This window comes from Peromyscus californicus, unplaced genomic scaffold (genome assembly GCF_007827085.1).
Source record: "Peromyscus californicus insignis strain IS unplaced genomic scaffold, ASM782708v3 Scaffold_7__1_contigs__length_154581171, whole genome shotgun sequence".
Lineage (NCBI taxonomy): Eukaryota > Metazoa > Chordata > Mammalia > Rodentia > Cricetidae > Peromyscus > Peromyscus californicus.
The window spans coordinates 98,983,219-99,007,368 of record NW_026294595.1 but is presented as its reverse complement, the minus strand read 5'-3'; the positions used below and the strand labels follow the sequence as shown (position 1 = coordinate 99,007,368).

Sequence of the window (24,150 nt, the reverse complement as noted above, 5' to 3'; positions counted from 1 at the left end):
ACATTCAGACAGCAACTGAACATTTGAAAAGCAGTTTTATCATTCAGAATCCTGGCAGGGAACAGATGGCAGACTTGACTTGGGTAATTCGAGGAGCTGTTTGTGAAGGTGAGAGTGGGGTGCTGGGAGAACACAGGGGCCAGTTACCCTGGGGCTGTTCTATCCTCGGCGTCTAAGGAGCCAGAGAAGGAAGCAGTGAGCAGAACCTGCAGTCACAGAGACAAACAGGACCCCTACAAGAAGCACCGACCTTCAGCAAAAGGACTCTGCCAGCCTGAGGTAACCTGTGTTGTGGGGAAGAAAAGAAGTATCACAGGTCACCCTCTCTGGTCCCCCAGGGTGCTTTTCATTGGTTCAGCCTCACTGGAAGCCAGAAAGCAAGGAAGTCACTGATAGCTTCCTTAAACTCAATCTCCTTCTCCTGAGAAGCAAAGTCAAGGGAAAGAGATTGAGAGTGGATCTGGCGGAGCAAATGGAAAGCCGTTTTATTTTGGTCTTTGTAGAAAACTTTGCAAAGGAGAACACTTCAGCTGGGAGATTGCTTACTGTAAGCAGGTTACATAGCAGAGCCACATCTGGAAACTGGGACTGCTGAATGCAGTTCTGAGCTTATCAGGGTTCCTCGACTCTCTGCCCTTTGAACTTCCTTATTACACTTATATCACCACACAACCTTATTAACATATTTTATCACTGGCCTTTCGGGGAGAAGGAACAAGCCTTTTCGTTATTACTGTCTAGAATACTGGCTGGGACAGGGACTCTGGAACTTTTGATAGATGGGATAATAAGTGAGAGAGTAAGCACCCTAGCTGGGCAGGAAATGGACCACATGGGATGAGGCTATGAATAATCAACCCAATGGTAGAGGATAAATGCAGTGGATGTATACAAGGAGCAATGAATAATGGTGAAGGTTATAAAAGACTTCACCAGTGAAGTCTACTGGAGACAGACATCAGGGATGCAGTTCACAGCAAAGGAATCACTGTAGGGGACAATGCAGGCAGGGGAGAGTGAAAGGGCATGGCAGACTTGGGGCTTGGGCATGATCCTGGAGGTAAGTAGCGTGAGCTGGGATGGAGAAAACCAGAGCACACACGGAGTGCCTGAAGTGCCATGTGCTGGCCTTTGAACCTTTTCTTGGGTACTTAGAAGACAGACGTATTTTTGAGGGCACACATGGTCAGAATGTTCTTGGGATGTTAGAGCTTGAAGAAAGCATCACCCAAATGCTTCTCGCATAGAACTCAAGCCAAAGGGAAGCACTTTGAGAGGTCACAGTGCAGGAGGAAGGACGTGGGTTGTCCATTCGGGAATGGACAACACCTTCAGTGGAAGTGGAGTCTAAGAAACGTAGGAGTGTCAAATAGAAGCCACACCGAGTCATGGAATGCCGGGTTGAACATCAGGGAGGGAGGCACAGGAGCTTTCCCCAAGGTTCCTAGCTATGCCTGACCTAAGAAAAGTTGTATTATTATTATTATTATCAACATCATCATCATCATCATCATCATTATTTTGGTTTTTTGAGACAGAGTTTCTCTGTGTAGCTTTGGAGCCTGTCCTGGATCTCACTCTGTAGACCAGGCTGGCCTTGAACTCACAGAGATCCACCTGCCTCTGCCTCTCAAGTGCTGGGATCAAAGGTATGCGCTACCGCCGCCTGGCAAAAAGTTGTATTATTATGAGAGAAAGAGACACAGAAAGTGGAACATATTTGCAGAGGAGGGGAACCGAGTTTTGTCTGAAATAGCCCTTAAAGTGCTAGCATAACTGCTGTGAGCCAGCAAGACACTGGAAATAATGATGATGGTGATGACGACGATGATGTTGATAATAATACTGATAATAATAACAACTATATTATCATTATTATTACAACTAGTAGATCAGGGGAACGTCTACCTTCCAGGGGAATAATAAAATCTCAATAGGCCAAATACAGATAGAAAGTCCAGACATTGAGCTCTCATCTAATCATGAAGGTGAGACAATCTGAATTCTGTTTCTCAGTTGCTTAGGATGCTCAAAGGGCCTGGACAAACAGACAAACAGCTTGTCCTCTGCCACACACCTGGCCTCTGTCACCCACATGCAAGCCCTATGAGGAGAGCTATGGCCTCCTTCCCACTCTCACTCACAGCCTACACACAGGAAAAGCAGGCCGGCTGGCTCACTGCATTTTCTCTAATATTTTTTTTGAGCTGACAGTTCAGTGATGTGCTTTCAGCTTGACAGAGAGAATGCTGTTGGAAACTTCTAAAACTTTTTGTGAAACTGTCCAAATCCATTAGTCTAGAAAGGCTTCGGGGACTCTGGTCGCCTAATATGGTATAATTGAGGAAAATGTGGCTACAATTAATTTGCTTAACCATTATCACTCATGTAGAATTAAGAAACCTTAGGCCACAATCATTAGCACTTGCTTCAAAGACCTCAGGGAATTTGGAAAAAAATACAGCTCAGTGGCTTCTCTGACTTTTCGTGGGCAACATGCAGATCTCTGTTTTGCTTGATTGAAAGGTTAGGATGAAAGAGTAGAGAACGGCTCCCTTGAGGATGACAAATATCATGAGCACTGGGGTATTACTTACTGACCAGGGTGAGCTTGGAAGCAGTAGTCATTTAAGGCAACTTTTGATACAGTAGTTGAGAGAATCATAGGAATAGCCATGTAATTTATTTTTGCTTTTTGAGACAGGGTCATGTTATATAGTCTGGGCTTGTTCTTAGGTACTCTCCTGCCTCAGCGTTATGAGTGGCTGAGACTCCAGGTATGTCACCAGGCCTGACTTTCCTCTTCTTCTGTATCCTGTGGTCATTTCCAAATCGATTACATAGTGTTCCCCTTAGGTAGGGTGTGGGGGTAGAGAAGCAGAGTAGAAAGGATGGCAAATGAGAAAGGATGGCAAATTTCCTGGCAAGTTTCCAAGGGGCGGGGGAAGATAAGTCTTTAGCAACATCTGTAGTTTCAATTTCTGACTTGTAGATGCTGACATTGCCAGGAACCTATGTCCTCCCCTTCTTCCTTTACTATTTGGCATTAATGGGAGGAGAAATAAAATAGATATAAGTACTTGTTAATTTCGTAGAAACCACTTCAAATTACACAGAATGTCATAGAATGTATGCTTAATTATATAAGCAACCTTTGCGTTAGAAACCTCACTTTATTACCCTCCCATAAACATTTTATGAATCCGTTTAGTTTACGGTGGAATTAAGAGGAACTGAGAGGCAGGGATAAACTACGGAGATCTTCCCTTTTACTTTAAACTTATTCCATTAGAACTATAATTTAGTGCTATGTATAAGTGAGCGATTCAAAAGCAGAGACAGGACAAATCTATACTTTCATTATTTAGTCAAATGTTGGGAAAGCAGCGTTTGGCTTTTAATGAATATTTAATATGTCGGGGAGCTCTTAAGACTCACGATAGCAGTGAGATCTGGGTGATTGCAGCAGGGACTGAATTGGTATATGGCCTCCTGAGTACTTTCTCCACTTTTCTTCCTTTGATATTCCTTAAGCGGCAAAGAAACAGGCAGAACCCCACAGCAGCCTTAACTCAGAAAATCCCCCAGCCCCTACCCTTCGCCCCCTACCCCCTCACTCCACCCGCAGTACTCAGGAATTGAAGATTAGGGAGAGGACTCCCAGACCCCACTGATCCCCACTGTAGAGGAGCAGTGCCTTTGGTCTTCAACCTCAGAGTGTACGTGTTCTGCAATGGCTTCTGAGGCCCAGTGGCCCCCACAAGCTGCTGGGAGAACTGGGTAGAGAGCCATTTTTTGTAACAGCAGCATAGACTTTGCTCCTGACTCAAGTACCTCCTCACATCTCTCTTGGTCAGCTCAAGTCTTGTGGGAAGGAGTACTAGAACTTCCAGGCAGGCTGGTCCAAGGTCAGACTGCAGTGTAGAGGGAGACCAAACGGGAAGCTACTGTGATTAATAGGGCTGTCTGGTACATGGGGGGAATGGGAAGCATTAAGTAATACACTCAGGAAGATACGAATTTTAGACCCTGTCAAGTAAGTCATGATGTCTTAAAACAATCACCTGTATGTTATTTCATCGTTTTCTTATTAAGGTAAGTATCAAGAACATAGGATTTGAATATTCAGTTGTTGTGTCTTTGGGATCTAACAATGACATGTTTCAGTTTGTCAGGACTACTTCACTTGGTCATTGTGATTAGGAATGAGGTAAATAATGTTTGTGAAAACATCTAAGTTTCAAGAGAGAAAACTCTAGAACTCTATATAAAGCTGACAGATGAGTAAAGACCGATGTTCAATCTGTGGCCATGCCAGAGGTCTTGGGGTATTTTGTTAAACTGTATACACCCTGCTAGCTACCCTTCTTCCCCATATGCTAAGCACTCACAGCCCAGCCTTCTGTTGTGTTTCTGAACTACTACTTTGCTATCCTTTCTTATGTAGTTTCCCATAAGTTCCTCACAGTCTTCAGCAGTGAGTGCTGGTCAACACCGGCCTGGTTCTTACCACTGGGCCTCAGAACCTTGCCCACGTACCCTCCGACTGAGTTGTGGCTTGAGTGATAATGCAGATTACCAAGAATGTGAATGTACCTCTATTAACACGGTACCTTTAAATGCATCTTGGTTCTTTCTATGAAACAAAACTAGAGTAGGATACTTTGCCACATAGAACTTTTTCACCACAAAATTGAACAGAACAGCTCCTGTTAAATAGAAAACAAAACTATAGCTATTAGAAATCAGTTGCTACTATTATTTAATATGATTTTGAGGTGCTAGCTAATGTAATAAGAAAAGAAAGCAAAATATTATGAAAATTAGCAAACATTGTAATGATCTGAAAGGTGAAGTGGGTCTAGCATTGTTAGCAGTTCATAACATAATATGAAATCTGTTGTCTTTCCTTTAAATGTTTTATTTTTCATTACACGTATATGTTTGTGTCTCTCTCTGTGTGTACATGTGAGTGAGTACAGGTGCCCAAGGAAACCAGAAGAGGAGGTCAGATTCCCTGGAGTCAGAGTTATAGGGAGTGAGTTGCCTGATATGGGTACTGGGAACTGAACTCTGCAAGAGCAGTCCATGCTCTTAGTCACTGAGCCATCTCTCCAGCCCTGAAAACTGCTGTCTTTTCTACACATCTACTAAACCCACAAATATTGTAGTAACATATAATGGACAAAATAACCCCCTTTTAAGAGTAAATCAAATATAGGGTATGTGAGGATAAACTTGGAAAGAATTATGAGTATCTATATGACGACTATGGTGGTCTATATGAAGACTATGATGGTCTATATGAAGACTATGATGGTCTATATGATGACTATGACGATCTATAGGAAGACTATGACGATCTATATGAAGACTATGATGATCTATATGATGACTATGATGATGTCTATGAAGACTATGATGATCTACATGAAGACTATGATGGTCTATATGAAGACTATGATGGTCTTCAGAAGAACAAAAGGCAGAGTTGACTACATAGAGGCCCTGATTTTTTTGTATGTAAAGCATCAGTGCAATAAAACTTTTCATCACTTCCAGGTCTTTAAGTTCAGTGTCATTGTAATTACACTACAATGCACTTTTGTGAAGATATAAAAGGCTTCTTTGAAAAATTTCAGACTGCACTACAGCACTAGTTTGAAAAATTCTGGAGGAGAAAGTAATTCTTGGATCTTCATGTAATTATATACACTTTCAAGCTACCACAATTAACAGCACTACAGTGATGGTGGAGGTGCATTGAAAGCAGGCGACAGAATAGAATGCACAGATAGATACGTGTGTGCTATTAAATCACATAGGATATGAGTTAAAACTATGATAATGGTAGCATTTCAAGCAACAAAGAAAATTAATTATTGAATAGCCAGTTTGATAAATGGTTTATCAGCTTGGGTGTGTGTGTGGAAATGCTTATATCCTATTTCACACTTCATCATTCAAAAAAAAATTCTAACAACTCAACCAGCTAAAATTGAAAAAGATACTTTAAGAAAATGAAAGTGAATGTTTCCACAGGCCTAGAGTAGCAAAGTCTCTTCTAAATATGCCTTAAAACCAAATATCATAGTGAAAAAAGGTGAGCATTTTTTACTATAAAAAATATAAAAATTTAGTCAGGTATTGGTGGCACACAAATTTAGTCTTTAGGCTTTAGCACTTGAGAAGCAATTCAGGCAGATTTTTGAGTTCAGGGCCAGCCTGGTCTACAGAGGGAGTTTCAGGACAACCAGAACTACACAGACAAACCCTGTCTTGAACTGCTCCTCAATAATGTATGTACAGTACAAAACAAATGTTAACGTGGCAACTAGAAACCATTTGCAGTAAGAACTCAAGGTCCAATGCACTGTTTACAACAGTAGCTGTACTGAGCAACAATTCGCTTATCAAAAAGTTTGTGCTTTATTGTTTTCCAGTGCTGGGGATGAACTCAGGGCTTTACCCACTCAAGGCCAGTGTCCTGTCAAGGAACGCTACCTCCAGCCTCAAATTCACACTTTTAAACCGCACAAGTCAATGCTGTTTCGTATATTAAAGTTGGGTGTCTGTCATCACAACCTAACCTCAATAATGGTTTCATCGTCACAAATGGAAAGTCAGTGTGCATAGCCACCAGTTCTCGCTCGTCTTCCTCTTTGCTGCTTGAAACAACCAGTCTAATCTCTGTTTCATAGCTTTGTCTTGTTGGACTATTTCAAAGACATTAAACCATATAATATGTGGCCTCTCTATGACTGACTCTTTTCACTTAGCATAGTGTTTTCAAAGTATTGTAGCATGTGTCAGGACTTCATTTTCAATGTTTATTGAAATAAAATTGCTTTGAATGGACATACCATGTTTAATTCACATTACCATTCACAAAGTGTTGGGCATTTGGGTAATTTCTTTTTAATTTTTGTCCATTAGAATTAATGTTTCTATAAATGTTTGTATGCAAGTTTTTGCAAGGATAGATGTTTTTTACGTTTTCTTGGCTATATACTTATGAGTGGAGTGTGTGTGTGTGTGTGTGTGTGTGTGTGTGTGTGTGTGTGTGTGTGTAGGCCTGAGACTGTTGTAGGTCAGCTTCCTCTGTCTCTCTCCACCTTATTTTTTAAGACAAGGTTTCTCATGGAATTGGAACTTGATGTTTTGGTGAGGCTGGCTGAACAAACCCCCAGGATTGCCTGTCTCGCCCCGACCCCAGCACTGCAGTTACAGGTGTGTGCTTCCATGACTGGTTATTAATGTGCATGCTGGGATCCGAACTCAGGTCTTCATGCTTGGGAAGAAAGTACCTCTCCATCTCCCCAGGCCACATTAATGGAACCCTATGATAATATTTATGTTTAGGGTTTTTAAGAACTCTCAAATACATGAATACCCTAATTTTATCACAACCTCACCAACATTTTCTCTTGTGTGATTAGAACATCATATTGTGTGTAAAATGATATTGCAGTTTTCTTCTTTAAGTGCTTATTGATTTTTGGACATCTTTGAAAACATGCCTATTTTAGTACCTATTTTATGACTAGGGTATTTTGTTTTGTTGTTGAGTCTTTTGAGCTCTTTATATATTATGGATGCATGTTCCTCACCTTTGCAAGATTTGCAAAGGTCTTTTCCAATTATTTGGGTTTCTTTTCACCACTTCCCCCCTTTTCTTTCCTTCTCTGTTCCTTTACTCTATCTCTTTCTCCTTTTCTTCTTTCTTTCCTTTTCTTTTGAAGTATTTTCACTTTTCTTTATTCAGAAACCAAATATACAGAACATTTCATAACTCATGTTCATTGTTTTACATAATTAAGGGAGACAGAAAAATAAAAATATGTGTTTATATTTATTTGTAAAGGCATTAAGAGATGTTGGATGGACTAATTTGGGGGAGGCATGGCAGGAGATGGGAATCATATTTTTTAGTGTGTCTTTCTTTACAGTATCTTGAGTATTTGAACCATGTATCTATAATTATCTTTCAAAAATTATTAATAAATTAAAAGCTCTCTGTGTAATATGATTTTAAGTTTTAAATTTATATAAATGAAATGATTATTCTCTTATAAGTAAAACCAAACTGTTTACCTGCTCCATCTGTTCTGTCTGATTCTTCACAGCCATAGCAAGCCTTCACATCATTATTAGGAAAGGGCACAGACCTGCCCTGCAGCACAATGCCCGGGATGCGGGCAAGCCAGGATCTGAAGTCCATTCTCTATTTGATCTCCATCCAGATCTTTGTACAATGGAAGCAATTCTTTGTGTTTTCTTGATGATGCCTTTGAAGGTCCAAACCCTTGAACAACTCATTTGAAGTTGTTTATCTAGTTTGTAGGTTATTATCTACACTTTTTTTGTTACTGTACTTTTTAGACAGGATTTCATATACCCTAGGCTGGCTGCAGTCTTGCTATAATTCTGAGTTGCTTAAATTCCTGGCCCTCCTGCCTCCACCTCCCAAATGAGATTACAGGGTGCAGCCCCATCCCTGGCTCGATGGCAGTACTTCTGACGTCATATCTAAGAAGCCATCACCTGACACAATGTCATGAAACTTTTCTCCTATGTTTCCAATTAGAGCACATGGCTCTTACATGTTGGTCGGCAGTCCATTTCGAGTTAAGTGTTATATGAGGTAGTGGTTTGAGTTTATGTGAAAGGATTGATATTGTTAATATATTCAGAGCACTTCAATAAGAGAAGTACAGCATGCCAATAATAAAATGGACAAATGGTGTTGAAAAGGCAATTTCAACTAACTGACCTGTGAAGAGATATTAACTATAATAATAATCAAAATGCAAATTAAAATAATGAATTATCATTTACAGTCCATGAAGTTAGGAAAATTCACCACTTACAGTGATAACGCATATTTTTAGACTTTTAAAGTAGTGTTGTATGTTAATTTTGTGTGTATGGAAAAAATACACTCTATACTAAATAAAAATAAGCCATAGGGAGATGATATTGTTCTATACATAGTCATTTTTCAAAATCAATGTCAACTGAGAATGCATGTGTGTATATGTTGTGTTCATGTGTATGTGTGTATATGATGTGAGTGCATGTGTGCATGTATATGCATATGTGTGTATGATACATGCACCTGCATATGTATGTATATGATGTGTATGATGTGTGTGCATGTGTATGTATATCTGTGTATGGTGTGTGTGCATGTGTGTATGTGTATGCATATGTGTGTGTATGATGTGTGTACATGTGTATGCATGTGTGTATAATGTGTGTGTTTGTGCTTGTGTGTATATGATGTGTGTGTGTTAGATGTATATGTGTGCATGTGTATGCTTATGTGTGTGTGTGTGTGTATGATGTGTGTAAGGAGGTAAGTCTTTTCTCTGTGCTTCCTCATGAACTGTGATTTTTTTCTTTCATTGAGCAGCAATTAATTCTATTTTCAGGAAAATTTATGAAACTTTCTAAAGTTTCCTAAAATAATCCCCATATTTGATTCAAATGCACAGACACACATATATACTCACATGTATGTATATAATATGCATATGCACATACATAAAAACTTCCCATTTCTCCTTGCCTTGAAAAGATAAAGGAATAGATCATAATTTAGAATGTTATTTTAATCTCCACTACTGACTTGGGGTTGAGTGTGGTGTGCTTGTGTGTGCTTGTATGTGTCCCCATTCATCTGCGGGTTCTTCGGTAAGAATTATCTAGGTGATTCTATTGATTTGCTGATTTCCTCTATGTCAGAACAAATTCAAAGGGAAGAAACCATCTCTCACATGCACTATTTTTCTCTGCATGACTTTCTGGAAACTGTCACAAAATGGATTACTGTATAATGGTATCTTTTCTCATTTCCTACCAGAATACTGACATACACAGAAGTCCGTATATCTGACCAAAATGTGTTCTGTTACCAATATATGCTATACATAACAGTTATAGTCTGTCATAAAGTCAAATAAATAAATGTAATCTGTTGTATTTAAGTAGCAAAATTACATTTAGTGTCCTATAAATATTTTTATTGATTATACAGAGCACCTCCAAAGTATTATAAAATGAATGTATAGTCTATAAGGATTCAATTCTACCATGTCATAAATTGCAGTTATCTGGAAATAATGAGTTGACTACAGTAAACTTAAACACTGAATTAATAATTTGTCTTAGAATGTAGAAATGCCTGAGCTCAGGAGATGACTCAATTGGTAAGATCATTCTGCACGTGTGACAACCTGAGTTCAAATGCTCAGCATGCATGTAAACAGCCAGGCAAGGCCTCTTACACACTTGTTACCCAGAGCTATGGGGAGGCAGGAAAACAGGAGGATCAGTGGAGCTTGCTGGCCACTGATCTAGCTAGATTCAGGGGCAGTGAGAGATCCTGACTCAAAGGAATAAGGTGGAGAGTGATAGAACAGATAGTGGCCTCTGTGCACCCCTGGGTGCACACTCACACACAAGTTACAGCACACACACACCATCTACACACACTATGGCACACTCACACACACTCTACACTACACTAACACACACACACATACTACAGCACAGTCACATACTATGTCATATTCACACTATAGCACAAATACTACAACATACTCATACAGCCCATATTACACTCCACTACATATACAAATATTATAGCATAGCCACATATAACACATACACACATATATGTTCTACTCAGACATGCCACATACACACACATAGTACAGAACACTCACACACATTCACATTATAGCACACACACTATTATACACTCATATACACTAACACACAATCACACACACTCACACATGCATGCACATATAACTTCAAAATTCCCTTAGAGTACTTCAATAGGATGTATGTTTTTAAAACACATGAAAACTTGAAATAAGAATGTTTTTGCTTTCAATATTATTATTAATGATGACTTCATTGAAAATATAAGTTAAAATTGTTTAAATTTAAAAATGCCCTGTTCTTTGTAATAAATTAACTTGCACTGAAACCATGTTCAAACTCTCTCTGTTTATCCCATTCTTTAAACAGGCACATGATTGCATTCACACTGATGTGACAGAATATTATACAGAACAGTCTTAAAGCCCCAAATACCTCAATACTTCATGTAGTAATGTTACTCATTCTCCAACGGAGGCACTGAAAACCAGGGATTTTTCCCTCACTGTCTTCATAGTTTTTCCATTTACAAAATGATAATAGGTGGAATCATCAAGTGTGTGGCCTTTCAGGCTGGCTGTTTCGCTAATTTCATACATTAAGTTTCTTCCCATGTTTTTCCATTCACTTACTAGAGAACATTTTAGTTGGTTCCAAGTAATGGTAATTGGGGACAAAGTTGTAAAAAATTTCATGTCCAGTTTTTGTATATATGTGAGTTTTCACCTTTGGATGAATACCAAGGAGTTTAAGTGCCTGATGATATGGTAAGAACATGGTTAGTTTTCTAAAAACAGCACTAATGATTCATTTTTCTTGTTAACTTGATGACCTAGAGTCACCTGGGAAGAGGTCTAATAGGAAGAACACCAGACAGGCGTCCACAGGTGTGTCTATGTGACAAGACACAGGTATCCAGGCATCGGCAGGTGTGTCCATGTGACCAGACACAGGCGTCGGCGGGTGTATCCATGTGACCAGACACAGGCGTCAGCAGGTGTGTCCATGTGACATGCGTCTCTGTTTCATTTTGTGGACTTGCTACATCAACTAGAAAAGACTGCAGCAAAGCTAACAGTAATGGGCAATGTCCAGACAGAAATGGAGTCAACAAGGTAAATACTCAAACCCTGTCACAGATCCTGTCATAGCTGGTTGAGGAATTTCATTTGATGAGTTTTGATTTCTTCATGTATTGAACAGAGATGATACTAGGCTTTAAGATTGTTAAAGCCTTAAATGAGATGGCGTAAGCCAAACACTTGGCACAGTATTTGGCACATAGTAGAAATGCAATAACTATGAGTCTTTCCTCTAAATCCTATTATTTGAAGAGGGTTAGTTTCTGAGGTGAAATATTGGTGCTCGTTGAACAATGCTGAATGGAAGGAAAGGGTGAATAAAAATACTTTGAAAAGCCAATAAAGATATTTTCCTCTCATAGTCACTGGACCAGGCATACAGTGCTGAATAATTTGGACAGATAATTAGGACAACAAATGCAATTTAGTGATTGTTGTACTTCACGTTCTATCTCAACTATGCTAGGTCTCTTCTCTTATACCAGCTTTCCTCTCACAGCCATTTTGAATGAAAGTTTACTGACTGATACAGAAGACAATGTTACAGCTGCTACTTAGAGGGTGGTAATTAGTTTTGACATTGTCTAGAAAACCATATGTCTAGGGATCTGGTGTATCGCTAGTTCATGGGGGCCGAGTAAATATGTGTTGTGAAAACTCTGATAGTAGCTACGTGAGATGTTGCATTGACAGAATGGCCATGGCCACAGGAAGGCTTATGTGGGAAGAGCAGCATGCTTGGCTCTTTATGTCAGCCACAGGTACAGCAAGAGAGAGAGATACCTGTGTGCTCTGCCTTTCTATGTGAGTTAGCCATCCCAAAGGAAAATAAATGGAATAAAGGAAAAAGCAGCAGAGATTCAGACTGGAATGGGGTCCCAAGTTAACACAGGTTTATAATTTAGCAGACTCACATTTTTTTAAGACCCATTTATATAGGAAAACTTTTCGTTTCCCTCCCAAGAAGTTTCCCTGGTTGGGAGATTTTAGTAGCCATGCCTTGAAAAAGTCTTAAGGGAATTTTGTTTTTATTGCTAGAGGTTTTGCAGCAGTAGTAAAGAGCATCAATAAGATTTTGTTCCCATGTTGGAGAATTTGCTCACTTTGTCCCTTGCTAACGGCTAAGCTCACACCAGCTGCCTCTCATTTTCTGACCTCTTCCAGAGCAGAAGAATTTCTAAAACTGCTTACCTTCTGTGGTGATATATTGTATACCCCAATAAAACTTATCTGGGGAGCAGAGGACAGAGCCATCCACTAGATTAGACATAGAGGCCAGACAGTGATGGCACATACCCTTAGTCCTATCACTCAGGAGACAGAGATCCTTCTGGATCTCTGCGAGTTCAATGCCACACTGGGAACAGAGCCAGAAATGGTGGCATACACCTTTAATCCCAACATTTGAGATCTCATGCCTTTGCTTGGGAAGCACACACACCTTTAATTCCAGGAAGTAAGATGGCAGGCCAGAAAAGGGTATCTAAGGCGTGAGGAAACAGGAACTCACTCTCTTGAGGCTGAAGATTTTGTAGAAGTAAGAATGTGGCTGGCTTGTTCTATTTCTCTGATCTTTCAGCTTTCACCCCAATATCTGGCTCTGGGTTTTTTTATTATTATTAACAAGACCTCTTAAGATTCGTGTTACAACCTTCCACTATTTCTGACCATTCCCCCTTCATGAGGACAATTGCTCAAATAATAAGTTTTACAGAGAATAAAAATATAATCCTAACGGGATTTCAATACATCAAAATTTTATTAATGAAAAATAGTCATTTTGAGGAAAAAATGAAAACATGGATGGTTTCCAGTAAGCATGTGCCAAATACCCAATGATTTTTGAGAGAACAGACAATATTGAAGGAGTCTAAAGATCATCTACAAACAGATCTTCTGTTTTATTGATGTAACCACTGAGAGCCAGAGAGTTAATGATCCTCTGGGCTTAGTGAATTAGGTAAGCACTTGATGAGAATGGGATCTAAGACTTTGGGCATAAGAATATTCCCCAGAGAAAGCTGGTCCTCGGTTCAGAAGAATGGGAGAGCTGCCCCTGCCCCTCACCGGCTGCAGCACTCAAGGGAGTAGCCCTGCACCTTGCCTGGGTAGCACAATAGAGCCAACCTTGTTGATGGAGCACAGGTGATCTGGCCCTGTGAATGCGCCTGGGAGATCTGGCCCCAGCCCTCATCTGCCATATGGTGGAGTGGGTGAAGGAGAGATGCCCCACACCCCCTGCCCCTTTGCCGCCAGCGGTGGGTGGTAGGGGGTACAGGTGAGCCAGCCCTGAGGGAGCGAGGGCAGAAGAACTGACCCCCCTCTCATCTGCCATGTGGAGGCAATGGATGAGGGAAAGATGCCTCCCATACCCCTTGCCACCTGCAGCAGGCGGGAGAGTGGGGCCTCCACCTTGCCTGGACAGAACAATAGAGCTGGCCCTGGAGGTGTGAGTGCGGGTGAGCCAGCACGGAAGGCTTGAGAACAGGAGAACTGGCCCTGTTCCTTACTGCTTGCTGCAGTGGGTGAGCTAGCCAGGGCAATGCTGGAGAGCTTGCCCTGTTGGTGCCCATGAGGGAAAGCTGGCTATCACCCAAGCCCAGAACCAGGGCTATGAGTTGGCTCACCCCAACATCCACCTCATCAATGAACTACTGGAGCCAGTGAAGGGGCCAGACCTATAGATCCAAAGCTGCAGGATCTCCATGACACAAGGCAACAACAGGACATCTGAGAGGAGTCCTAGGGAGGGCCCACTATTAAGAGTGTAGCAGAAGCCAGAGATCTGGAACCAGACCAGTGACTCATTGCAACGAACACTTACAAGTAAAGATGTATGGACTGAAGGGTCTATACTGTGTGACTCACTTTGTCACATGGCACCTTCCAAAGTGAGACTTTTTTTTTTGTATGTTAGTTAGTTTGGTTGTCTTTGTCTTTTTTGTTTTTCTTTGGAATTTTGTTTGTTGCGGGGGGGGGGGGGGGGGGGGGGGGGCATTGCAAGGGCAGAGGGTAGAGATGAAGGGAATATTCCCCAGAAAATGTGACAGTATCTCAGCTAGGCCATAAATGGGATGATGTTTTATGCTTTGATGGGCAATCTCAATTGTCAACTTGATGAGGTAGGTCTGGTGTCACCTAGGTGACAAGCTTCTAGGCGTATTTCAAGGGGTTGCTCAGTGAAGCTAGCTTTTAGACAGACTTGTAAGGTGTAGTGATAGATTGTGTACCCTAATAAAATTTGCCTGAAGATCAGAGGACAGAGCCAGTCACTAGATTAAACATAGATGCCAGGCAGTGGTGACACACACACCTTTAATCCTAGCACTTGGGAGGCAGAGATCTGTCTTGATCTCTGTGAGTTCAAAGCCACCCTGAACTATATGAGCTTGATTCAGTCTAGGAGAGAAACAGAGCCAGGCAGTGATGGCACACACCTTTAATTCCGGTGCTTGGGAGTCACATGCCTTTAATCCCAGCACTAGGAAGGAAGTGATATGGCTGGGCGGAGAAAGGTATATAAGGCGTGAGGAGACAGGAACTAAAGCCTTTTGGCTGAGGAGCCTTTTCAGCTGGATCCCTTTTGGTTGAGTACTCAGAGGATTTCAGTCAGAGGATTCATGGAGTTCTAGAGGTGAGACTTGGTAGTGACTTGTTCCTTTGTCTCTCTGATCTTGCAACATTTACCCCAATATCTGGCTCCGGGACTTTTTATTGAAAGACCAATTAACAGTTTGTGTTAGTTTGGGATTATTATTATTATTATTATTATTATTATTATTATTATTATTATTATTATTTTGGTTTTTCAAGACAGGGTTTCTCTGTGTAGCTTTTTATCTTGATTAAATTAACTGAGGTAGGAAGACCTACCCATTGTGGATGGCACCATTCCCTGGGGGTGGGTGGGATCCTGGACCACATAAAAAGGAGGAAGCCAGAAGAGCAGTAGAATCCATTGCTTTCCTTTCCTGACTGTGGATGCTATGTGACCAGGTACTCCAAGCTCCCTGCCACTTAACTTCTCTGGAAGGATGGGCTGTGCGCGAAATTATATCTTTTTCTCTCTTAAATCGCTTTTGTTAGAGTATTTTATCACAGCAACAGAGAAGTAACTAAGACATGTGTTGAGCACACTGTAAGGTTCACCTAACTTAAAAAGGCGAGATTGAGATGAAACATTCCGAAGGTTTGATCAGTGAAGAATTTAGATTAATTAGACTTTACTTCAAATAACCAGAGTGTCTTTGTTATAGCAAGAGACAGTTTGAAAGAGATGAAAGGACAGCTGAAAAATCAAATAGTTGGGATTAAGGGGGTCCAGGGACATAAATTCTGTCAAATATAGCTCATTGGATTATTGCATGAAAATAAGAAGAGATAAACTAAAAGTAAGGTAAAGCATGGCATTCAATGAATAATGAATCAATGGGGAAAATATTTCCACAATCTTTCATAGTGGGAGAGTAAAATAAGTAGCAAGTGAGTAAAAGCCATGGCCACCGGTAGAGGGTTTCCAGGTGTCCCCAGAAGTTTCTGTGGGAGTTCAGAGAGAAATCAAGGCAAGGCTTGGGGGTTTTGGAAGAGTTGGATGATGACTGAGCACAGTGCATGTCAGAAACACTCTGGGAACAGAAGCGGCTCCCTTGTGGCTCTCTGCTCTCCTAAGAAGGAAAGAAACTCAGGTCCCTGTGTCCTGGTCCCTTGGTACTTGCAAGTTTAGAGATCTGTGTTGCTTTTGCACTTTCTGGACAAGAGAAATGCAGTTGACACATCTTATAATGGTCTTTAAAACCCGGCACCTGCCTAGAGGGACAGTAAGAGGGGCAGGAACTACATCATGTCCCTATTCAGTCATTCGATAAGAGCTTACTAAAAGGTGGCAAGGATCATGTGGGGAGGACATGCAAGATGATGGTGACACTTATGAAGATGAAAACAATGACTATGAATGTAGCCCCTTCCATGTATTATGCTCCCACTGATTCCAACCCTAAGTTCAGCACTTAATAATAAACCTCCGAGGCAGATGTTGTCACAAGCACTGCATCTGTGATATGCATCCAGTCCACAGAACAGAATCTCAAACACCAGCTCTGTCACTATCTATGTGACACAATGAGAGAAACCTGAACTCCAGCAGAGCAACCTCAGTTTCTTGTCTACAAAATGGGAATAATCCACAGGGCAGTGCTGTTGAAGAAGGGTCCCTCACAGTGCTTGGCTTCCAAGAAGCTCACACAGATTTTAGGTCCTCATCACCTCCTCAGTTTACCTGATACTTTTGCCAAGTAAAGATACCATGACAGAGAACTGTCCCCCTAATTGTCCTAATATTTATTTGCGAAAATGCTTGTGAGACCTGCAGCCATAGAGAGCAAATCCCACAGCATGATGCTCAGTTATATTATTCCCTGGGAAATCCCTGAGGTTTCACATCCTGGAAAGAGTGAGCAAGACATCCTGCTCAGGAGTCTTGCAGAGTTTTACCGAGGACAACTTTGGGATGCACAGAGGTTGCAGAACTTCATACCATTGCTTGCACTGAACAATGAGACTTTGTGTATTTGAAGCCTCAGATACTTAAAGAAAGGTAGGATTTAAAGCAAGTTTTGAAATCCCTAAATAAAATAAAACAAAACAAAATAATCAGGGAAAGAGGAGTTTGAAAACGTCCAGTCAAGGGCTACTAAGGTGAATAAGGAAACATCTTTTGTGCATATTCAGCAGTGTGAACAAACGGGCATGCTTGTAGATGTGTGTATGATCCCTTTGCAACAGCTGTTTGCAAACATCACCAGAACCTGTTCTTACTGGATACACTGATGGTATATTAGTTACAAATGTCAGCTTAGTTTATCATGGATCAATAACTCATTACATGTCCAGAATATACAAAAATCCAATATGAATCAGCTTGCTGTTACATCTAAGTATTCAAATCTCACACCAATATGGACTTTCAGTCATGTGACTCCTCATTTTTCTTTCCTAGACTAGCATTGGAGATTGAAATATATTTTGTATTTTTTTAAAATAGCTTTTTTGTTTTTATATCATTTGGAAATTTTGACAAAGGGAAAAGTATCAAATGATGATAGGTCTTGAGATTTTCACAAAACATACATATTTCTCTGTGTATGTACATGCGCATGCCTGTGTACAACACCCAACTCTTTTGTAGGTAAAAGTCATCAGAGGTTCTAGTAAAGTTGACACAGCATAGCTTAATCAAGAACAACAAACCTCTCCCAGCTGGTCACTCTTGGCACATTGTGAGGGATTTGAAGATGCCCAGACTCTTGCTACATTGTTCAGTCCTTAGCCTGTTAGAGCCTGAGACACAGCATGACTGAAAAGACTGTATATTTCTATTCTAGTAAGAATCATAAAGGCAAATAAAAACATACCACCCTTTCTTTTTCCCTGTGCATTTGAAAAATGCAAACTTCAGCCTGGGCATTGATATTCTACAGAACTTGGATCCACAGCGGACACAGCCAAGGAACGTCATTGAGGGTGCCCACCAAACAAACACTGACCTCCTAGTGCCTCGGCAGTCTGCCTGTCTGTGTTTCTTAGGTCTTAAGCCCAGGAGGCACATGCCAGATGTGAGGCTGTCAGTCAATGAATAAATCATCTTTATCAATATTCCCTTTAGTTTTGCTTAGAGCAATGTCTACCCAAAAGTCAGCTTGGTTTCGGGCTCAGGATTCTGACACTGGTATCAGCATACATCGCTTCTATCTCAATAAGGGCAAGAAGTATTCTGATTGACACAGATGTGTTTTAATTACAAATCTTCCCTGCCATGGCATCTCTCCTTTGTCACTTTCATATAAAGATGTTTCTGTTTTGAGAAAAGCTGTTGTGTTCTTCATGCACCCTACTGGAAGCAAAAAAAAAAAATCTTGCACTTACAGACACATGTTGATCTTTTCACAGCTGGTCTGTTTGTATTCATGTGAGTCTAGGAAAAATATTGCCATTTGTATCAGGTGGATGAGCACACAGTTCAGTCACAGGCCTGTAAACCGGATAGCTACAGGCAGGAGGTATGAGCCCCACCCAGGCTGTCTCGCAATGGCTAGACAGGCAGGCAGGAAGCATAGGGAAGTTTATTACATAGTTAAGGAGAGGTGAGAATTTTTTCTTTTCTTTCTTTCTTTCTTTCTTTCTTTCTTTTTTTTTTAAAAAAAATAAGGTTTGGGAATTTGAAGTTGGAATAGCAAAGGTTTCTTTTGTTTTTGCTTTGGGCTTTCTAGGTCTTGTTTCACTCTGCAGCCCTGGAGTCTGGAACTCACAATGTGTTCCAGGTTGGCCTCAGCCTCCCCAGTGTTAGGGTGACAGGAATGAGCCATCACACCTGGCTTTCAAGTTATTTTTAAAATTAAAAAAAGTATTTTTAGTGATGCATAAAACCCATGTTTATGGAGGTATTATATGATATTTGAATGTATACATATGTATATAAATATATACATATATGTACATACAGTATCATGTTCAGAAAAGTATAAACACATCTATATCTTTAAATATCTGCCATTTCTTTCTGGTGAAAACATTTACTATCCTTTCTTTCAGCATTGGAAACACACACGTCATTATCTGTTGCAGTCCAGAACTCTTACTCCTGTCTGCACGTAACTAGCAGTCTTTGATCAGCCTCTGCCCTCCCTCCCTCCACATGACTCTCCTAGCCTCTGAAAACCACCATTCTCTTCCATGAGACTGACTTTTCAATATTCTAGACAGGAGTGAGATCATGTGATACTTGTCTTTCAGTGCCTGACCTAGTTCACCAAGTGTAATGATCTCCTGGTCCAGCCACAATGCCATGGACGACAGGACTCCATCCCTTTTTATGCAGGTGGGGGCATTATTCTGTAGTGTATACGCTCCACATAGCCTTTATCTGTTCAGCTGGTGCACACGTTGGTGCTTCCATATCTTGGCCACTAGGAACAGTGCTGCAGTCATATGGCAGTGTAGATGTGTGTTCCACATACTGATTTCATCTCCTTTGGACACACACTCGGTAGAGAGATTGCCAGATCATATGGGAGCTTTATTTTTAACTTCCGTGGGATTTCCATGCTGCTTCCCACATTGTCTGGCATTCCTGCCAGCTGTGTGCTGGGCTCCTTTTTCTTCCCATCTCTGACAGCACCTCTTATCTTTTGTCTTTGAAATAGCCATTGCTAGGTACTTGAGTTTTCAGCTCCACTTCCCGGATGATTAGTGAAGCAGAGCATGTGTCTTTACTATTTGTGTTAGTCATTTGGACATCTTCTCTTGAGAAATGTCTACCCGAGTCTATCACCCATTTTATCTTGGTGGGGATTTTTTTGGTCTGTTTTTTGCTTCCGATTTATCTATTATTTTGCTATTGCGTGCCAAAGTTCTTTAGAACCATGGACCAGACAGACGTAGACTCTGAACTTTCTAGTGTTACATACACACTTTTGTAGAGGAATACTCTCTGGTGGAAAGGGATCAAAGCTTTCTTGCTTCTACTGAGGCCATCATGCATAAAACATCAGTGCCTTCCATGAACTTCTCTCAAATGTGGAACATATCACATACCTGTTTGGACATTAGTTCTTAGATTCCTGTTTAAGATTGTTTGATTAGGCAATTTTTTCATGGAGCCCAAGAATGTGACTTTCTAACAAGGTTCCAGGAGACTCCACCACAGCTAATCTTGGGGCCCTGAATCAAGGATCATGACAGTAAATGGTTGTAAGAGTTTCTAAACCCCTCTACACAGGAGAATTCTTTGGAAAGCTTTGGAAAATTCCATATCCCATGCCCATGTCTTTAATTATTTTTATTTTATTTTAATTCCAGGTGATTCTAAGGATGGATAAGCAGAATTGAGAACCATCACTTTAGAGGTTGCAGGGTTTTATGGTGAGGGTAAGGTAGGGAGGGGTTGAATTGGGGTAGGAGACTCCTTTCCCTTTTAACTGTTTGGATGGCAGATATTTCTGTCTATCTCAAGTCATACATGTTGTGTTTATTTGGTAGAATTGACATAGCAAAGAGTAGGTGTCTTATATATCAACAATTATGTCTCTCAATAACAGAGGCCAGCAGTCCAGGACCGAAATATCTGGAAGGTGGCTTCCTTCTGGTGCCTCTCAGGGAGGAGTCTACCTTCTTTCCCCTTGGCTTGTGGATGTTTCTCTCTCTCTCTTGCTCTCTCTCGCTCTCTTGCTCTCTCTCTCTCGCTCTCTCTCTCCCTCCCCTCCATTAGGTCTCCTCTGTATGGAGGTGTGGTCGTTTGAATATAATTGGACCTATAATCTCATAGGGAGTGGCACTATTAGGAGGTGTAGCTTTGTTGGAACAGGTGTGGCTTTGGAGGAATTGTGTCACTGTGGAGGTGGGCTTTGAGGTCTTTTGCTAAAGCTTCATTCAGTGTCATCTGCAAGATGTAGGACTCTCAGCCACTGCTCCAGCACCATGTCTGCCTGCATGCCACCATGCTTCCTGCCATGATGATAATGGACTGAAACTGTAAGCAAGCCACCCCAATTAAATGTTTCCTTATAATAGTTGCCATGGTCATGGTGTCTTTTTACAACAATAGAAACCCTAACTAAGATAGTTGGGGTGGAAGTTTCTGTGTTTAAATTTCTTTCTTTGGTACAACAACAGCCATATCAGATTGGAGCCTACTCTGATATTCTCAACTTAGCTTGATTATGTCATTTGTGTGTGTGTGTGTGTGTGTGTGTGTGTGTGTGTGTGTGTGTGTGTGTGCATGCGCGGGGACACAGGGGTGGGAGGGTGGACTTGGGAGGAATGTGAAGTGAGTGTGATGGGGTGCGTTGTACAAAATTCCCAAATAATTAATAAAAATATTATGTTGGGGAGAATTTTTATCTTCAAATAAAGTCATATTCCAAGGAATTGGAGACAAGACTTCAATAAGTGAATTTTGTTTTATTGTGGAAGGAGAGCAGAGGGATATCAATCTCCTACACAGATGTTCTTTATAAAATTGAGACTATCAAGGGTGGGGGAGGGGTAGGCCCTACTCTCTTCCCATTTCAAACCAAAGCTTATTCTAATCATAGACAATCAGTCCTTTGGAACAGTCCTTTTCAACCTATGGCACAGGCTCTCAACTTTCCACAGTGATTTTGAGGCAAAGGAGTGGCATGCCAGAATGAACGCTCATGTCATCACTGTCCAACCAGAAACGAGTCACGTGTTGCCAGGAGCCCATCATGGGACACCAGGAGTTACAGCTGCACACAGACCCCAAGAAAACCTGCACATCCTTTCCAGTCTAGATGACAAAGAACTTCCCAAGATGTTTACATGGATTCGTCATGCTCTGAGCACTGGAGAGCCAGGCCTAATGTGTTTTTGGTTTTTCTAAGTATAATGTATTTTAATGTAATGCGACAATATTTAAGCTGTGGGACACCAGGTTTTTAACAACTTAATTCTCTATGCTGAAGTAGCACTGTTAATCATATACTTGGGGATTGTTTTTAGGCAGAGAAAAAATTGTATAATCAGACCTTAGCATGATTTTTATTTCCTTGTCAGAACATAGCTGCTATAGTATCCTGACGTGTCCACAGTGGAGAAGGAAAACTGAAATAAATGTTTCCCTTTTATGAGGGGAATGAAGGTAAAGGCAGGTGTGTGTGTGTGTGTGTGTGTGTGTGTGTGTGTGTGTGTGTGTGTCTGTGTGTCTGTGTGTGTGTGTGTTTTCATTTGATATTGTTTGATTTCATTTGGTGTTTCATTTCGTATTGTTTCTTGGCTTTCCTTTCCTCTAGAACAGAGTTTCTATGAAAGAAGTAACTACATATTCAACACTTTGCACACGGTAAGCACTCAATTGAGACTTTTTAAATGAATGACTTATGAATACTAAAGAAGGGGGCACAAGAACACGCAGTTGACCAGTGTTACATTGAATAGACACATCTATTCCATCTCCTACCTGGGATGGTTGATATCCTTCCATTAAGCAAGTACTACCAGCTTAGTTCCACCTGAGAACCTTATATTTCCAATCTAAGATTGAAATCCATCTTCCAAGATAGACGCTATTAGCAGTGTTTGCTGAAGAGAAAGTTAATGACTTGTTCAAAACTAAAGACCTACAAGTCTTACCATTAGATTAATCACTTTTCTTCAAGTCACTGTATTTACGTGTGCCAATGACAGTGGCACAGAGGGCAGTGTTTGCACCGCCTATCCCTTTCTGTAAACATAGATCCAGGGGGGAAGGGGTACACTGTGGCCTCCCTTCTTTACAAGCAACCAGAAATGCACAGTGATCACTACACTGGAACTACCATGCTGGAATTGAGCCTCCACAAAGTCTGGTTCCAAAGGAAGGACCAGTAACAATAGACAGACCTGAATATAGCACTTAAGTGACCAAAGTTATCATAGTTAAGAACACGTACCAAGTATCTATCTCATGACTTGGTGCTCTGAGATGGCTCATATTGCATCTTTGGTACTTTGAACAAAAATACATAATGTCATTTAATTATGAGACAGAAGTGGCAAATTGAGGGATAGTCTAAAAAAAAATGAGACAGTAGTTTCCACGAGCATGATGGTCATGAGGAAGCGTCTGAGGTTAGAAGAAAGGATGGACCATGACAACCAAATGCAAGATGGATCTTCAATTAAGTCCTGAAACAATAAGACATGGGAGGCAACGAATACATTCAGATGAGGGGTGCAGACAAGTTTGTAGAGTGTATCACTGCTAGTTTTTAGGATTTTTATAATTGTTCTGTATTATTCCACAGTCACCTGAAACTTTAACGTGAGGGTGAAGCTGAATGGAATTTCATGAAGTTCTGTGTATCCTTTTATATCTTGATTTTTAAATTCTTACAAAATATAACAATAAAGAATAGCATGGTTTCTACAAAAATTATCCAATTTCTAAAAACTTAAACTCAAACAAAATCCTAGTTAGCTGAAGTCAGAGCAAAGTTTATGTGTAAGTTGATGACTGTAAATTTAGGTCCCCCACCGGGAGTCACTAGGTGATGCCTGAGGTTGTTAAGTAGATTCTGAATACACATGTGGAAATGTATTGCTATTATTAGTTGGTTCCTTAGAAGGAACCAAGGAAAAGCACTTCTGAGTTCTGTAGACTGTCTCTGCACACTGAAACAAGCTGTCGGGGTACCCTCACCCTCATTTCTAAATTCAGTCTTTGGAGAATGGAGAACTCTTTGTGGAGAAAGGTGAACAGACTCTGAATTCAAGACAGGAAGAGGTGCAGTAGGCTCTCTTTACCATTTTACGATCTGCTGGTTTTTTTTTTTTAGTGTTTCTTTTTATTTAAAAGTTTTTTTCTTTATTTTACATACCAACCAGAATTCCCCCTCCCTCCCCT

The 24,150-nt window shown here is 40.7% G+C and overlaps 1 protein-coding gene and 1 long non-coding RNA gene across 13 annotated transcripts in view; one reads left to right on the top strand and one right to left on the bottom strand.

The window, feature by feature from the left end:
• Sema6d (semaphorin 6D) overlaps positions 1-24,150 on the bottom strand; it is a 581,349-nt gene that overhangs the window by 64,859 nt on the left and 492,340 nt on the right. The gene's annotated exons all lie outside the window — the stretch shown is intronic.
• Positions 19,583-24,018, top strand: LOC128102104 (uncharacterized). The gene is made up of 4 exons (XR_008215319.1): positions 19,583-20,498; positions 20,607-22,407; positions 22,559-22,608; positions 23,552-24,018. It is a non-coding gene; the product is annotated as an uncharacterized LOC128102104 (long non-coding RNA).